Consider the following 12,417-nt stretch of genomic DNA (forward strand, 5'->3'; position numbering starts at 1 on the left):
AATAGTGTTTTCTTTTTTTGTTTGTAATATATGACTAGCAGTGACTCTGAATCAAGGAACATACATAGGTGTTGGTGTTTTGTTACTTTCTCACTTAAAATTATTACAGATTGCCTCCAGAAAGAGTTTTGATTAATTCACAGCTCCATCTGTTGATGTATTGCAGGGCTTCATAAACTTTTCCCACACATGACCCATTTTTGCCTGAGAAATTGTCATGTGACCCCAGTTATATTGGTATATAACATGTATACAAATAATAAATCATCATTTCAGATTCAGTTACAAGATCCCATATAGGGTTGTAAACCACAGTTTAAGAAGCTGGGTATAATATTACCTGTATTTTCCTAACCCACCAACATTGAGTATTACTGTCTTTTCTCACCTTTGATAATTTACTCTGAAATATAATAAACATTGTTTAACTTCTAATTATTCACTCTCCATTTGAAACAATATTTCATATGATTGATAATTATTTTTACTTCCTCTTTTGGGAGCTATTTGCTCACATTTTCATCTACTGAAGAATAATTCTTGATTACATATATTTTATTGACTCCCTGCATATCAGAGAGCAGCTAGATTGGTTTCATAAGTTTTATTAGTGCCCTTATAGCAGAGGGACAACTATATTGCTCAGTGGATAGAGTACTGAGCTTGCAGTCAGAAAGGTCTGAGTTCAAATCCAACCTTAGATACTTACAAGCTGTGTGACTCTGGGTAAGTCAAATGTCTTAATCAACTGGAGAAAGAAATGGTAAATCACTATAGTATGGTATACTGGATCATAAAGAATCAGATATGACTGAATGACTAAAAATTAGAAATATCAGATGTTAAAGGAATTTTTTTTTTGTGATTTGACTTTTCCTTTTTGTTCCAGATATAATGTTTTTATTTTGAAAAAATAAAAAAATAACCTGCCCCCCAAAAACTCCACCTCTTTTAATTTCATGCAATTATCTTTTGTTCTATACCTTATTGAATTCTTGACTGTACATGGTATGTAAAAAGATTCTTTTTTATTTTTTGATGACATAATTTTTGTCAGATTAACATGAACATTTTCAGCTGATAGTATTGTTTAACATTTATCCAAAATCCAATATTTTAAAAATTGCTCTCCAGAAGTTCTTATCAAATAGGGAGTTCATTTTCAAGTAATATATGTTCTTATGTTGATTGAAGGCTAGATTGTTACACCCCTATGGACTACTCTAACCTGGTAGCTCCCCTTAAAGCTACTCTTAATGCCCGTCCGTCAACAGCACGGCTAGGCCACACTTACCCGTCTTCGGGCACCAACTCAGATCCCATAGAGACAGACCACCATTAGGTAGGGGTGAAGCAAGAGAGAACTTTATTCTGAGATAGCACATATTTATACCCCACTGATGATATGAGGGAAGGGGGAAGTCCTCTAGGAACCTGGCATAATGTGATTGGCCCGAGAAGAAGGAAGGCGTGCTAGGCTTTGAGAGCACTAAGGAGGGAGGTACCTGGAATCAGACACTGCCTCAAGGGGCTGTGCCCGACCTCCACATAGGACTCGCCTGTGCCTCAGAATCTCTCATCCCTCAGGTCCTCCCACATGCCTTGAACTGCCTTCCTTGCTTCCAGAGGCTTTTTAACCCTTACACTAGATTACTGAAATCAATCTTATTTTAAACTAATATATTCCACTGATTTATTTTTTCTATTTTTTAAAAAATAAATCCAAATTATTGAAATGATTTTTTCTTTATAATATAATTTGTGGTCTGAAAGATATATATTTATCATCATATTTTAAAAACTAATGTTTATATGTTCATATTGTACAGTTTTATTTTTGATAAGTGAGTTTTGTACTTTGTCAAAGTATCCACAGTTCCCACTTAGGATCTTGATATTAGTGTGGAATAGGATTATCATTTTTTTCTAAAATTGAACCATCCTTTCATTTCTTGTATCAATTTAATTTAACCACTGTGAAATATATATATCTATATATTCCTATGCTTTTTGCTAAGATTTTATCTAAAAATGAGAATCAATATCAATGAATGATAATTAGATATAGAACTGTTTCACTTATTTTTTCCTGATATAAGTAATATGACTATGCTTGACTTATAAGAGAAATTTGATAGATTGTTTTGCATTGTTTTTATGGGGGATTAAGCTAGTTATAACAAAGAGGAAGAGATATTCTTTTCCTTTCTTATTTTTTTTAAATTAAAGCTTTTTATTTTTAAAATATATGCATAGTATGGGGCTGTCTGCCATCTACAGCAGAGGGTGGAGGGAAGGAGGGGAAAAGTTGGAACAGAAGTGTTTGCAAGGGTCAGTGTTGAAAAATTACCCATGCATATGTTCTGTCAATAAAAAAGCTATAACAATAATAAAAAAAAATATATAAATGTATGCATATGGATAATTTTCAACATTCATCCTTACAAAACCTTGTGTTCTATTTTTCTCCTCTCTTCCCCTTGCCCCCTCCTCTAGACACAAGTGATCCAATATGTTAAACATGTGCAATCCTTCTATACATATTTCCACAAATATCATGCTGCACAAGAAAGATCAGATCAAAAGTGAAAAAAAAGAGAAGGAAAACAAAATGCAAAGACACAACAACCGAAAGAGTGAAAATACTATGGTAAGGTCCACATTCAGTTCCCACTGTCCTCTCTCTGGGTGCAGATGGCTCTCTTCACCACAAAACTATTAGATCTGGGCTGAATCCCCTCATTGTTGAAGAGTCACATAATCAAAATTGATCATTGTATAATCTTGTTGTTGCTTTGTACAATGATCTCCTGATTCTGATCATATCACTTAGCATCAATTTATGTAAGTCTCTGAAATCATCCAGATAATCATTTCTTATAGAACAATAATATTCCATAACATTCATATACCATAACTTATTCAGCTATTCTCTAACTGATGAGCATCCACTCAGTTTCCAGTTTCTGAGGAAGAGATATTTTTAATTAATGCTTACAATGGAAGGGACAGGAAGAACCCTTTATTAAGTGTCAAACACCATGCTGAATATTTTAGAACAGTAAAACTAATTGATCCTCCCAACTCTGTCAAGAGACTATTATTATTTTTATTTTACAGTTGAGGAAACGGGGGAAGATAAAAATTAAATGACTGTTCATAGTCATAAGTAGTAAGTTTTTGAGACAGGATTTGAAACTATATATTTCTGACTTCTGGCTTAGTGCTATATCTACTGCATTACCCTGTTGCCAAATAATGACTAACTAAGGAAGAATTATGGCAGAAAAATGGATTTAAGGTATGAATGACATATACATTTGGACTTTCAGTAAAGGACTTTTTTAAACTTCCCCTCCCCTCCAGCTTGCCTTTTGGTTTAACTTTATTTTTTTTTTTATATCTTTTTCCTATTCACTAAAACAAGGTCACTGTCAGGGATTTTACCCTGACTGAAAAATTTTCTTGTGACTTTCTGGTTAATTATAATTGCAAAGCTATATTTAGTAAACATTTATTTCAAGGCCATACTGTAGGCCACAGAATCTTTTTTGATTCTATTACAGCAGAGCCTCTCATTGCAGCTTCTAGAAGTTCTATGTGAGTTCCTATGTTTGCCAGCAATGACTTATTTTGTGTTAACTCATCATCCCACTTAGTGGAAGAAAAGCTACAAACTTATGTTTAAATAAACATACTTAGGGGCAGCTAGGTAGCACAGTGGATAGAGCACTAGACCTGAAGTCAGGAGGACCCCAGTTCAAATCTGGCTCTAGACACTTAACACTTCCTAGCTGTGTGACCTTGGGTAAGTCACTTAATTCCAGTTGCCTTAGGGGAAAAATAAATAGGTGAAATTTTTCAGGGGATATATTTTACAATTGGTTGGCATTAGAAGAGATAGTTGTGGTCTAGTAAATTTTCCAAATTTGGGTTTTAGTTAATTAGTCTGTTAAATTACTTCTTAGATTTCTCTTTTGTATAGTAAAAATCCTGAGGTGGTTGTGTTATGGATGCTCCCTTTTGGGGGAATTACAGGATGAAGACTTGTGGGAACAAAATCTTATCTATTATTTGTTTATCTTTTAGCAAACAACATTGATGGACATAAAGTTGTTTTTTTTTTTTTGATCTTGAACTTTTTTGAATAATATTGAATAATATGATTTCTTCTTAATAGTACGTATTTTTCCAATGACATCTAAAGATAGTTTTCACCATTCATTTTTGTAAAATTTTGAGTTCCAATTTTTTTTCTCCTTTTCTCTATTACCGTTTCCCCCACCAAGATAGCAAGCAATCTAATATAGGGTATACATGTACAATCTTTAAACATATTTTCATATTAGTTATCTTGTAAAAGAAAAAAAAATAAAAGCATAAGGGGAAATCTATGAAAAAGCAAAAGCAAACCAAAAAGAAAAAAGAAATAAAGAAAAACAAGGTGAAAATAATATGCTTTGATTCTCAGTCAGTCTCCATGGCTCTCTCTCTGGACTTGGATGGCATTTTCCATCCCAAGAGAAAGTATGGATTGTGAATGCTTTCTAATTTACTTAAAGTAAGTAATAAGGGAATGGGGAGATCTTACTTTTTTTTTCTTTTTGTCTTTTCTTGTGTTCTCCATAATTATGATAATATTTGTTATATAGTCAGTCCTTTATAAATGTTTATTGATTGAGTAACTATAGGACTGTATGATCCTAGATAAATACTTACTTGTGAAATTGTGGGATGAAAGAATATTTTCTGAATTACTGTTAAGAATAGAATAGAAAAAAAGCAAAAAGCAATTAAAATTGTATAGCTATATAGGATAATAGCCAATTAAATATGGGCATAAGGCTTGCAGAGGATTTGTGTCTCTAAATTGCCTGGCCAGTGCCCAAAGGATGCTTTTTGGGTTGTTCTTTCAAATGAGCATCAAAGGTCTCTGATCCTTTTATTTTAGATTTTAAATTTTAAAAATTAGCTTTATTCCCCCTTGGGAATATGAATATATACATGCTTACATATGCATGTATATGTGTATATACACATATGTCTGCCTATATGTAATACTTTATAAATGTGTATATATACATAATATATATATATATATATATATATATATTATGCATATATATGTCAAGTGCTATAGGGAAGGCAGAAGGAATAAACTTCCAATAATCTAAGATCCTAATATAGGGAGAAAAGTCCTTAGTTACTAATATTGTGTGCTCTCTCTCTCTCCCCCTACACAATGCATTAACAAATATATATTAACATACACATATGTGTTAACATATTAACATACATACATATGTAGTCTTATTTTGTGCCGTCTAATACTCCAGATCATTTTATATCACATTCCAGGTGACCTGTTTGCTGGATAGTTAAAACTTAAGTCTTTTTTAAAAGAAAATTTTTCCCTTACTAAATAATCTTTCCATGATTTGAACTCACTTAATGTTGTATTAAGAAATTAAGTGTGTCTTTCAGAGAATAATTTAACCAACATCTCTGTACCTCCCACTTCAAAACCAACCCTATCAATTTTTACTATCGATCAGCATTTATTAATTGACCACTGTATTCCAGGGTCTGTGCTAAATGATAAGGATAAAATGACAAAAACAATTGCTACCCACAATTAGCTTACTTTATAGCAAGGGATAAAACAAAGATATATACATGCCACACAATTAAAAAGAAAATACACAAAAAGTGGTTGAATGCAAATTAATTTGAGAGAGAGTATATTTGAATCTGAAGGCATCTGGATAGACTTCATGTAGAAGGTGGTGCTTGAGCTATTTCTTTTTATACATTTCTAAAAGATCCTTAGAGCTTAATTTCCCAAGGTTTCAAGGAGGAATTGGAAGCCTTAATGATGAGATTGGACTTTAAAAGAAGCTATTATTCCAATATTATTATTTCATAACCACCAAACATCTTTCTTGTCTGTTAAAATGTAAACAGCACATAATATTTCATTTGTTCTTACCTTGTATTTTCAGATGATTGGCTTGCAGAGCAAGGTTTTTGGGTCCCTGACATAATGTACTTGCAAGAATATAAAATGAAAGTGAAACTTGTAATAACAGAGAGGAAGAGACTAGGTTAGATTGAAAATATATCCTGAAGGAAATGAACTGTTCCGAACATTTGTCCTTGCTTTGTAAAATGCAGAATTGACCAAATATTTTTTCAGTTGACAATGAATCAGTTTTTCATTTCATATTTCTATGAATCAGAGTTTTGGAATAACTTCCTTCATACCCAAGCCAGGAAAGCCCATTTCATGGAACACTGAAAACATGAGGTTGCATTTTAGTGGCTCTTTATAAAGATTACAAGCATTGAAAATGCCTCCGTTTACCTAATATATTATTTAACAGAATTCCAGCAAGTGTCAAAATCTGTAGTCTGTGCTTGTCTTGCCAGAGTGCTTCAGACTTTTTAAAGTACTTAAGCAAAACACTCCACTGAAATCAAGGAAGGGAAAGGTAAATTCTTTCTATGAGATGACTATGTTATCTTTGTATATGAGAATATTGGCTAAACATTCAATTAAACACAAATAATAAAACTAAATAACAACAAAAATTTACTTATGCAGTTTTAAACGTTAAAATGCCAAAAGATGCCTTGTGCCTTTGAGTAACAAATGCATACATCTCATACTTTTGCTTTTTGTCTTCCTTAGTTATACTTACGAGACAGTGATTAAAATAAAATTAGTGTACCTTCACCTCATGGTTTTGTTCAGGGGCTATAAGAGAAATATTTAATCAGAATTTTCTTAAAAAAGGAGAGATTTCTTAATTTAGAGACTCCGTAGTATAGTAGGCAGACTATGTTATTCAAAGTCCTAATCATTACTATATGCTTTATCTAATATGGCAGAATGAATTAAGAATAATGTTTTTAATCAAAATATAAAATAGAAACATGTGGGATTTATCTCCAAATTGAAAATAGTGAACTTAATTCTTATGATTTTCTATAACCATAAGAATTTCAAAAATCAATGAAATTAGAATGAGAATTCATAATGTAGCTTTGAATCAGATAACTATGATACAAACTTGTTATTCAAAACATATATGTAAATTATACAAGTTTTTACATCAGGTACTTTCCTCAATAGAGAAGTTGTCAAAGAACACGAACCATTTTAGAACAGGAAATTTAAATAATTACACATATATGAAAAGTTCTCCCTATCAATAATACTGAGATATTTCAATTAAAAAGTTCTGAGGTTTTACATCATAACCAACTAATTGGCAGGCATAATAAATGTGCAAGAGATTATGAGGAGTTAGTACCCTTTGAATACTACTACCCTGTGAATTATTTTACCCTTGTAAACAATTTGGACTTATGTAAGAAGTGATTATAAAATAGGGCTTATATATACACACAAATACACACATCTCTATATGTATTAATATGTATGATGTTTGTATGATCTATCATCCCTCTCTCATCTACTGACTGTATGCCTATCTCTATCTATCTATCTATCTATCTATCTATCTATCTACCATCTATCTATTTATCTTTCTATCACCTACTTAGCTATCATGAAAAAAAAGTCATATATTGTTAACAATATTGTATGGTAGCAAAAAAGATTGAAACCAAATTAGGTGATCAGATAATTAAACAAGATGTATTAGATAAAGATAATGTAGTACTATTGCATTAGAAAAAGTAATAAATATAAACTCATCTAGTCTAAGTCTCACTTTATAGATATAAAAAACTGAGACCCAGTAATATAAAGTGATTTGTGGGATGCTAGGCAATGAGGAAAGAACAGACTTTGGTTTATAAAATCATGTCTTCTGATTCCAAATCCTGTCCACTTTCTACCATACTATGCTATCAAAATATTTACTGGGACTTGAATGACATGAATTAGAGTGATAAATGTAGAACTGAGAGAACAATGTGTACAATAAATTCAGTATAGTAAATCAAAACAACAATAAAAAACAATAATAAAAATCATATTAATTGTATTGAACAATCTTGATTCTGTAGAACAGAAGTGGAGACATACTTATCTCAGTAGAGATATGGGGGACTACAGGTACAGGTATTGATTTTGGTCTACTTTGCTTAACTATTGATCTTAAGAGGATGCTCAATTTGGAGAAGGTATGTCTTTAGTAATAACTCTAAGGTTAAAATAAAAATGTATCAATTAAAAGAGAACTATAAAAATTCCATTTAAAATAAATGAGATGAATGCTTTTTATTGCCATTTCTACTTATTTTGCATATTGAGCAAAGTAACTTCTGGGAACCAGATTTTGCCTGTTTCTTATACTCACTTTTCAAATTAATATAAGGTTAATAAAGATGTTCCAAATTCCCAATTCTAATTATTTAGTTATCAGTGCCACTAATTTCCTAGGAGACTGACAAACTAACATTTCGTGTGTGTGTATATGTGTGTGTGTGTGTTTCATTAAATAATTAGGTGTGTGTTTCTAAATCCTGTTATTTTGTTAACTATCTACAATACATCTTTTTTTTGCTTCTCTTAAATATTTGAGGGCTTCAAATAATATATATGTATATATATACATATATATATATATATATATAATTTCTAGTAACTTTTGAATAAGTTAAATTGAAGATGATTGAAATATTATTAATAGACCAGAAGCATGACACTAAAAAACACAAAAAGCCAAACAAAACAACAACAACAACAACAACAACAACAACAAAACTATTTAGAATCAAGAACTGGACTTGAATCTTGATTCTGTGATTTACTACCTGTATTACCTTGGAGAAATCATTTAACCTTTATCTCTAAAGTGGAAAGAATAGATTAGATGATTTCTAATATAACCTCCAGTTGTAAATCTCTGATCCTATGCTTTGTAAAATTATAACCTGCAAAGTCTCTGGATATTTTTATGTAAGAATGGATGAGGGGGAAGAGACAAAATTTATAATTTGATGGCTTAGTTTAGAACTCCATCCTTAAGAAGCAGCTATTTTCATTAGTAAATCTTTGTCCAACTTTCTTTCTTCTAAGTAAAAAAATACATTTCTCCTTAAACATGTTAGTACTTCCAAAAAAAGATATTTTAATGTAATTGAGTATATTATATCATTTCCCTTTCCATCTTTCCTCCAAGATATATATCTTGGACCAGTAATTATCTAAGTTTTTTTAAAAACTAACTTATAAAGAATTAAATTTGTCCCCTGTCACCTATTCTATAACATCTTTTAAATAAAAGTTAGGTTCTTGCTTTAAATTTCTATATTTATGAGAGTAGTATCATTGTAAAGAGCAAAGAAACAGAAGGCTTTGTTTTTTTTTTTTTTCACTTGACTGGGAAATGGAAGAGAAAATTTAATCAATATGATTGATTAAGTATTTCTATAGGGTAGAAAATCTGACCATTTCTTCTTCCTTGAGTAGCTCTATTCTAATACATAAATCTTTAAGCTTTTCCTGATCACATTAAATGTATTTAAAATTAAGTGTCTGTGAAGAAACCAACAAACTCAACAAAGTTATTTATCAGAATCAACAAATTCTATTAAAATACTTCACTCTATATAATACAGAATAAAACATGGTCATAATTATGTCATAATATTCTTTTTAAAATTATTTATTTGCTAAGATTTTTAAAAAAATACTGAAATATGTAGGAAATGTATATTTATAAGAATTCAATGCCAGCAGTTACTACTATTTTGAAATATTCATCTTTAAGACATCATATCATATCCAATAGACAGATTTTGGAAAAGGTAGCTCTTTCCCAGCAGACAAAGGTAATGTGTGATTTTGGACTAAGTAATGGGGGTGTTCATTTGAATAATTATATTTCTATTAAGATGTCATCAAAATTCTAAAATGGAGTCATTTAGATTCTATCTAAATGCCTAAGAGGCCTTTTGCCAGATACAAGCAAACAAATTTCTTGTGGAAAATCCCACTTCTTCAAACAATTCTGCAATGCAGGCACAATTGATGTTGTATTTACAGAAATTTCACAGTCTGGGGTCGTTGCTTTGACAAGACTAGCTGGTCTTTTCCACTTTTTCATCCAAAGTAGCACTGCATGAGTAATTAACCTTTCAAGAAGACAAGTAATTCTGCTTCAGCAAGGAATTAGTAATCAATAGTTTGAAGAGTTTAAAACAAAATCAGTATTTAAATAGAGAGTATTATGTATTTTAGGAGACTTCTGATAACTTTATATTCATTCATTATGCCTTCTTATGCTATATTGTAGTCTTCTTTACTGCTACAAGAAATAGGGATACCTTTGTTCAATAATTTTGCAGTATTTGTAAGATAAATTAGATGAAGTAAGGTCAAAGATCAGCATATTTATAAAGACTTCTCTTGCCAAAGGAAAATCATAGAATAGATCCATATGGTGATTCAAACTATCCATGGAACTATTCTTTCTCACAGATGCCTATTTTTTAAATCTTTGTGTAAATTTGATTATCTCCATTGTATATTTTTCTACCTTGTCTATACTACATAGAAATAGATAAATGGTCAAAGATTACTGTAGAGGGCCACATATAGTAGGGGAATTCTGGGTGAGGTATAAGACCCTTCAGCCCAGAGGGAACCTACTGACAATGTCTGGTTTGGCTCCCCATCTTCCCTAAGGGCTCTCAGCCTTCCTGAGAAGTCAGGGGGCAGTGACAACCTATATTGTAATTAAAGCAGAGTGATATCAGGAGGCAAAGAGTGATATTAGGTGGCAAATTACATACATTAGCAAGTTGTTTTGGGGGTACCATGTGCGTATATACTTAATGCATGCCCAGTGTTGCTTTGGTTATATAAAAGTGAAAGAACTAGGAATAAACAGACTCCATATTTCCACCATCCTTGGGAGTCTCACCACATCACTCTTCCACTAAGACAGGATGTTTTAATCACCCCAGCATGGGGGCTCCAGAAAGCACAGTACATTTTGTCATCCCAACTTGAGAGCTCTAGAAAGCACAAATACCTCAGTGTGGGGTCTATAGAAAGCACAGTATGTTTTGTCATCCCAACTTGGGAGCTCTAGAAAGATGGACACAACAGATTACAACCACAGTTTTCAAAAGAAAAAATTCTAACTATTAACAACACTATGAAATAATTTTCTATGTATCTACTAATAAACTATAAAATAAATCCCCTCTGTAGTTTTACTTCAAACCAAGCAAACTTGGTAAAGATGAAAAAAAAATAGAACTAGGCAATGTTGAGCATGGTATAGGAAAGCAAATACCAATACATTTTTGTTAGGCCCTTTATAAGCCCAATCATTGAAAATTTTTGGAAATAAGTGAGAAAAAATAATTAAATATTTTAAACACTCAGGTGCCAAGATCCTAAGATTTCTTTCTCTTTTAAAAATTAAACAAAGATACAAAGAGAAATTCCATTTAAAGTAACTACTGATAGTATAAAATATTAAGGAATCTATCTGCCAAGGGAAAATCAGAAACTATATGAGCAAAACTACAAACGCTTTCCACACAAATTAAGTCTGATCTAACCAACTGGAAAAATATTAAATGCTCTTGCATAGGGCAAGCAAATATAATAAAAATGACAATTCTACCTAAACTAATCTATTTATTTAGCATTATATCAATCAGACTTCCAAAAAACTATTTTAATGACCTAGAAAAAATAACAATAAAGTTAATATGGAAAAACAAAAGGTCAAGAATTTCTAGGGAATTAATGGGAAAAAAAATCAAGTGAAAGTGGCCTAGCTGCACCAGATCTAAAATTATATTATAAAGCAGTGGTTACCAAAACCATTTGGTATTAACTAAGAAGTAGACTAGTTGATCAGTTAGGTTCAAAGTACAAAACAGTTATTTTATAATCGAGTGTTTGACAAACCCAAATATCCAAGCTTTGGGGATAAGAACTCAATGTTTGGGGCAGCTAGGTGGCACAGTGGATAGAGCACCAGCCTTGAATTCAGGAGGACCCGAGTTCAAATGTGGTCTCCGACACTTAACACTTCCTAGCTGTGTGACCCTGGGCAAGTCACTTAACCCCAGCCTCAGAAAAAAAAAAAAAAAAAAAAAAAAAAAGAACTCAATGTTTGACAAAAATTGCTGAGAAAATTGGAAATTAGTATGGTAGAAACTAGGCATTGACCCACACTTAACATTGTACACCTAGATAAGATCAAAATGAGTTCATGATCTAGGCATAAAGAATGAGATTATAAATAAATTAGAAGAATATAGGATAGTTTACCTCTCAGACCTGTGGAAGAGGAAGGAATTTATGACCAAAGAAGAACTAGAGATCATTGTTGATCACAAAATAAAAAAAAAATTGATTATATCAAATTGAAAAGTTTTTGTACAAACAAAACTAATGCAGATAAGATTAGAAGGGAA

Source organism: Sminthopsis crassicaudata, chromosome 2 (genome assembly GCF_048593235.1).
Source record: "Sminthopsis crassicaudata isolate SCR6 chromosome 2, ASM4859323v1, whole genome shotgun sequence".
Classification (NCBI taxonomy): domain Eukaryota; kingdom Metazoa; phylum Chordata; class Mammalia; order Dasyuromorphia; family Dasyuridae; genus Sminthopsis; species Sminthopsis crassicaudata.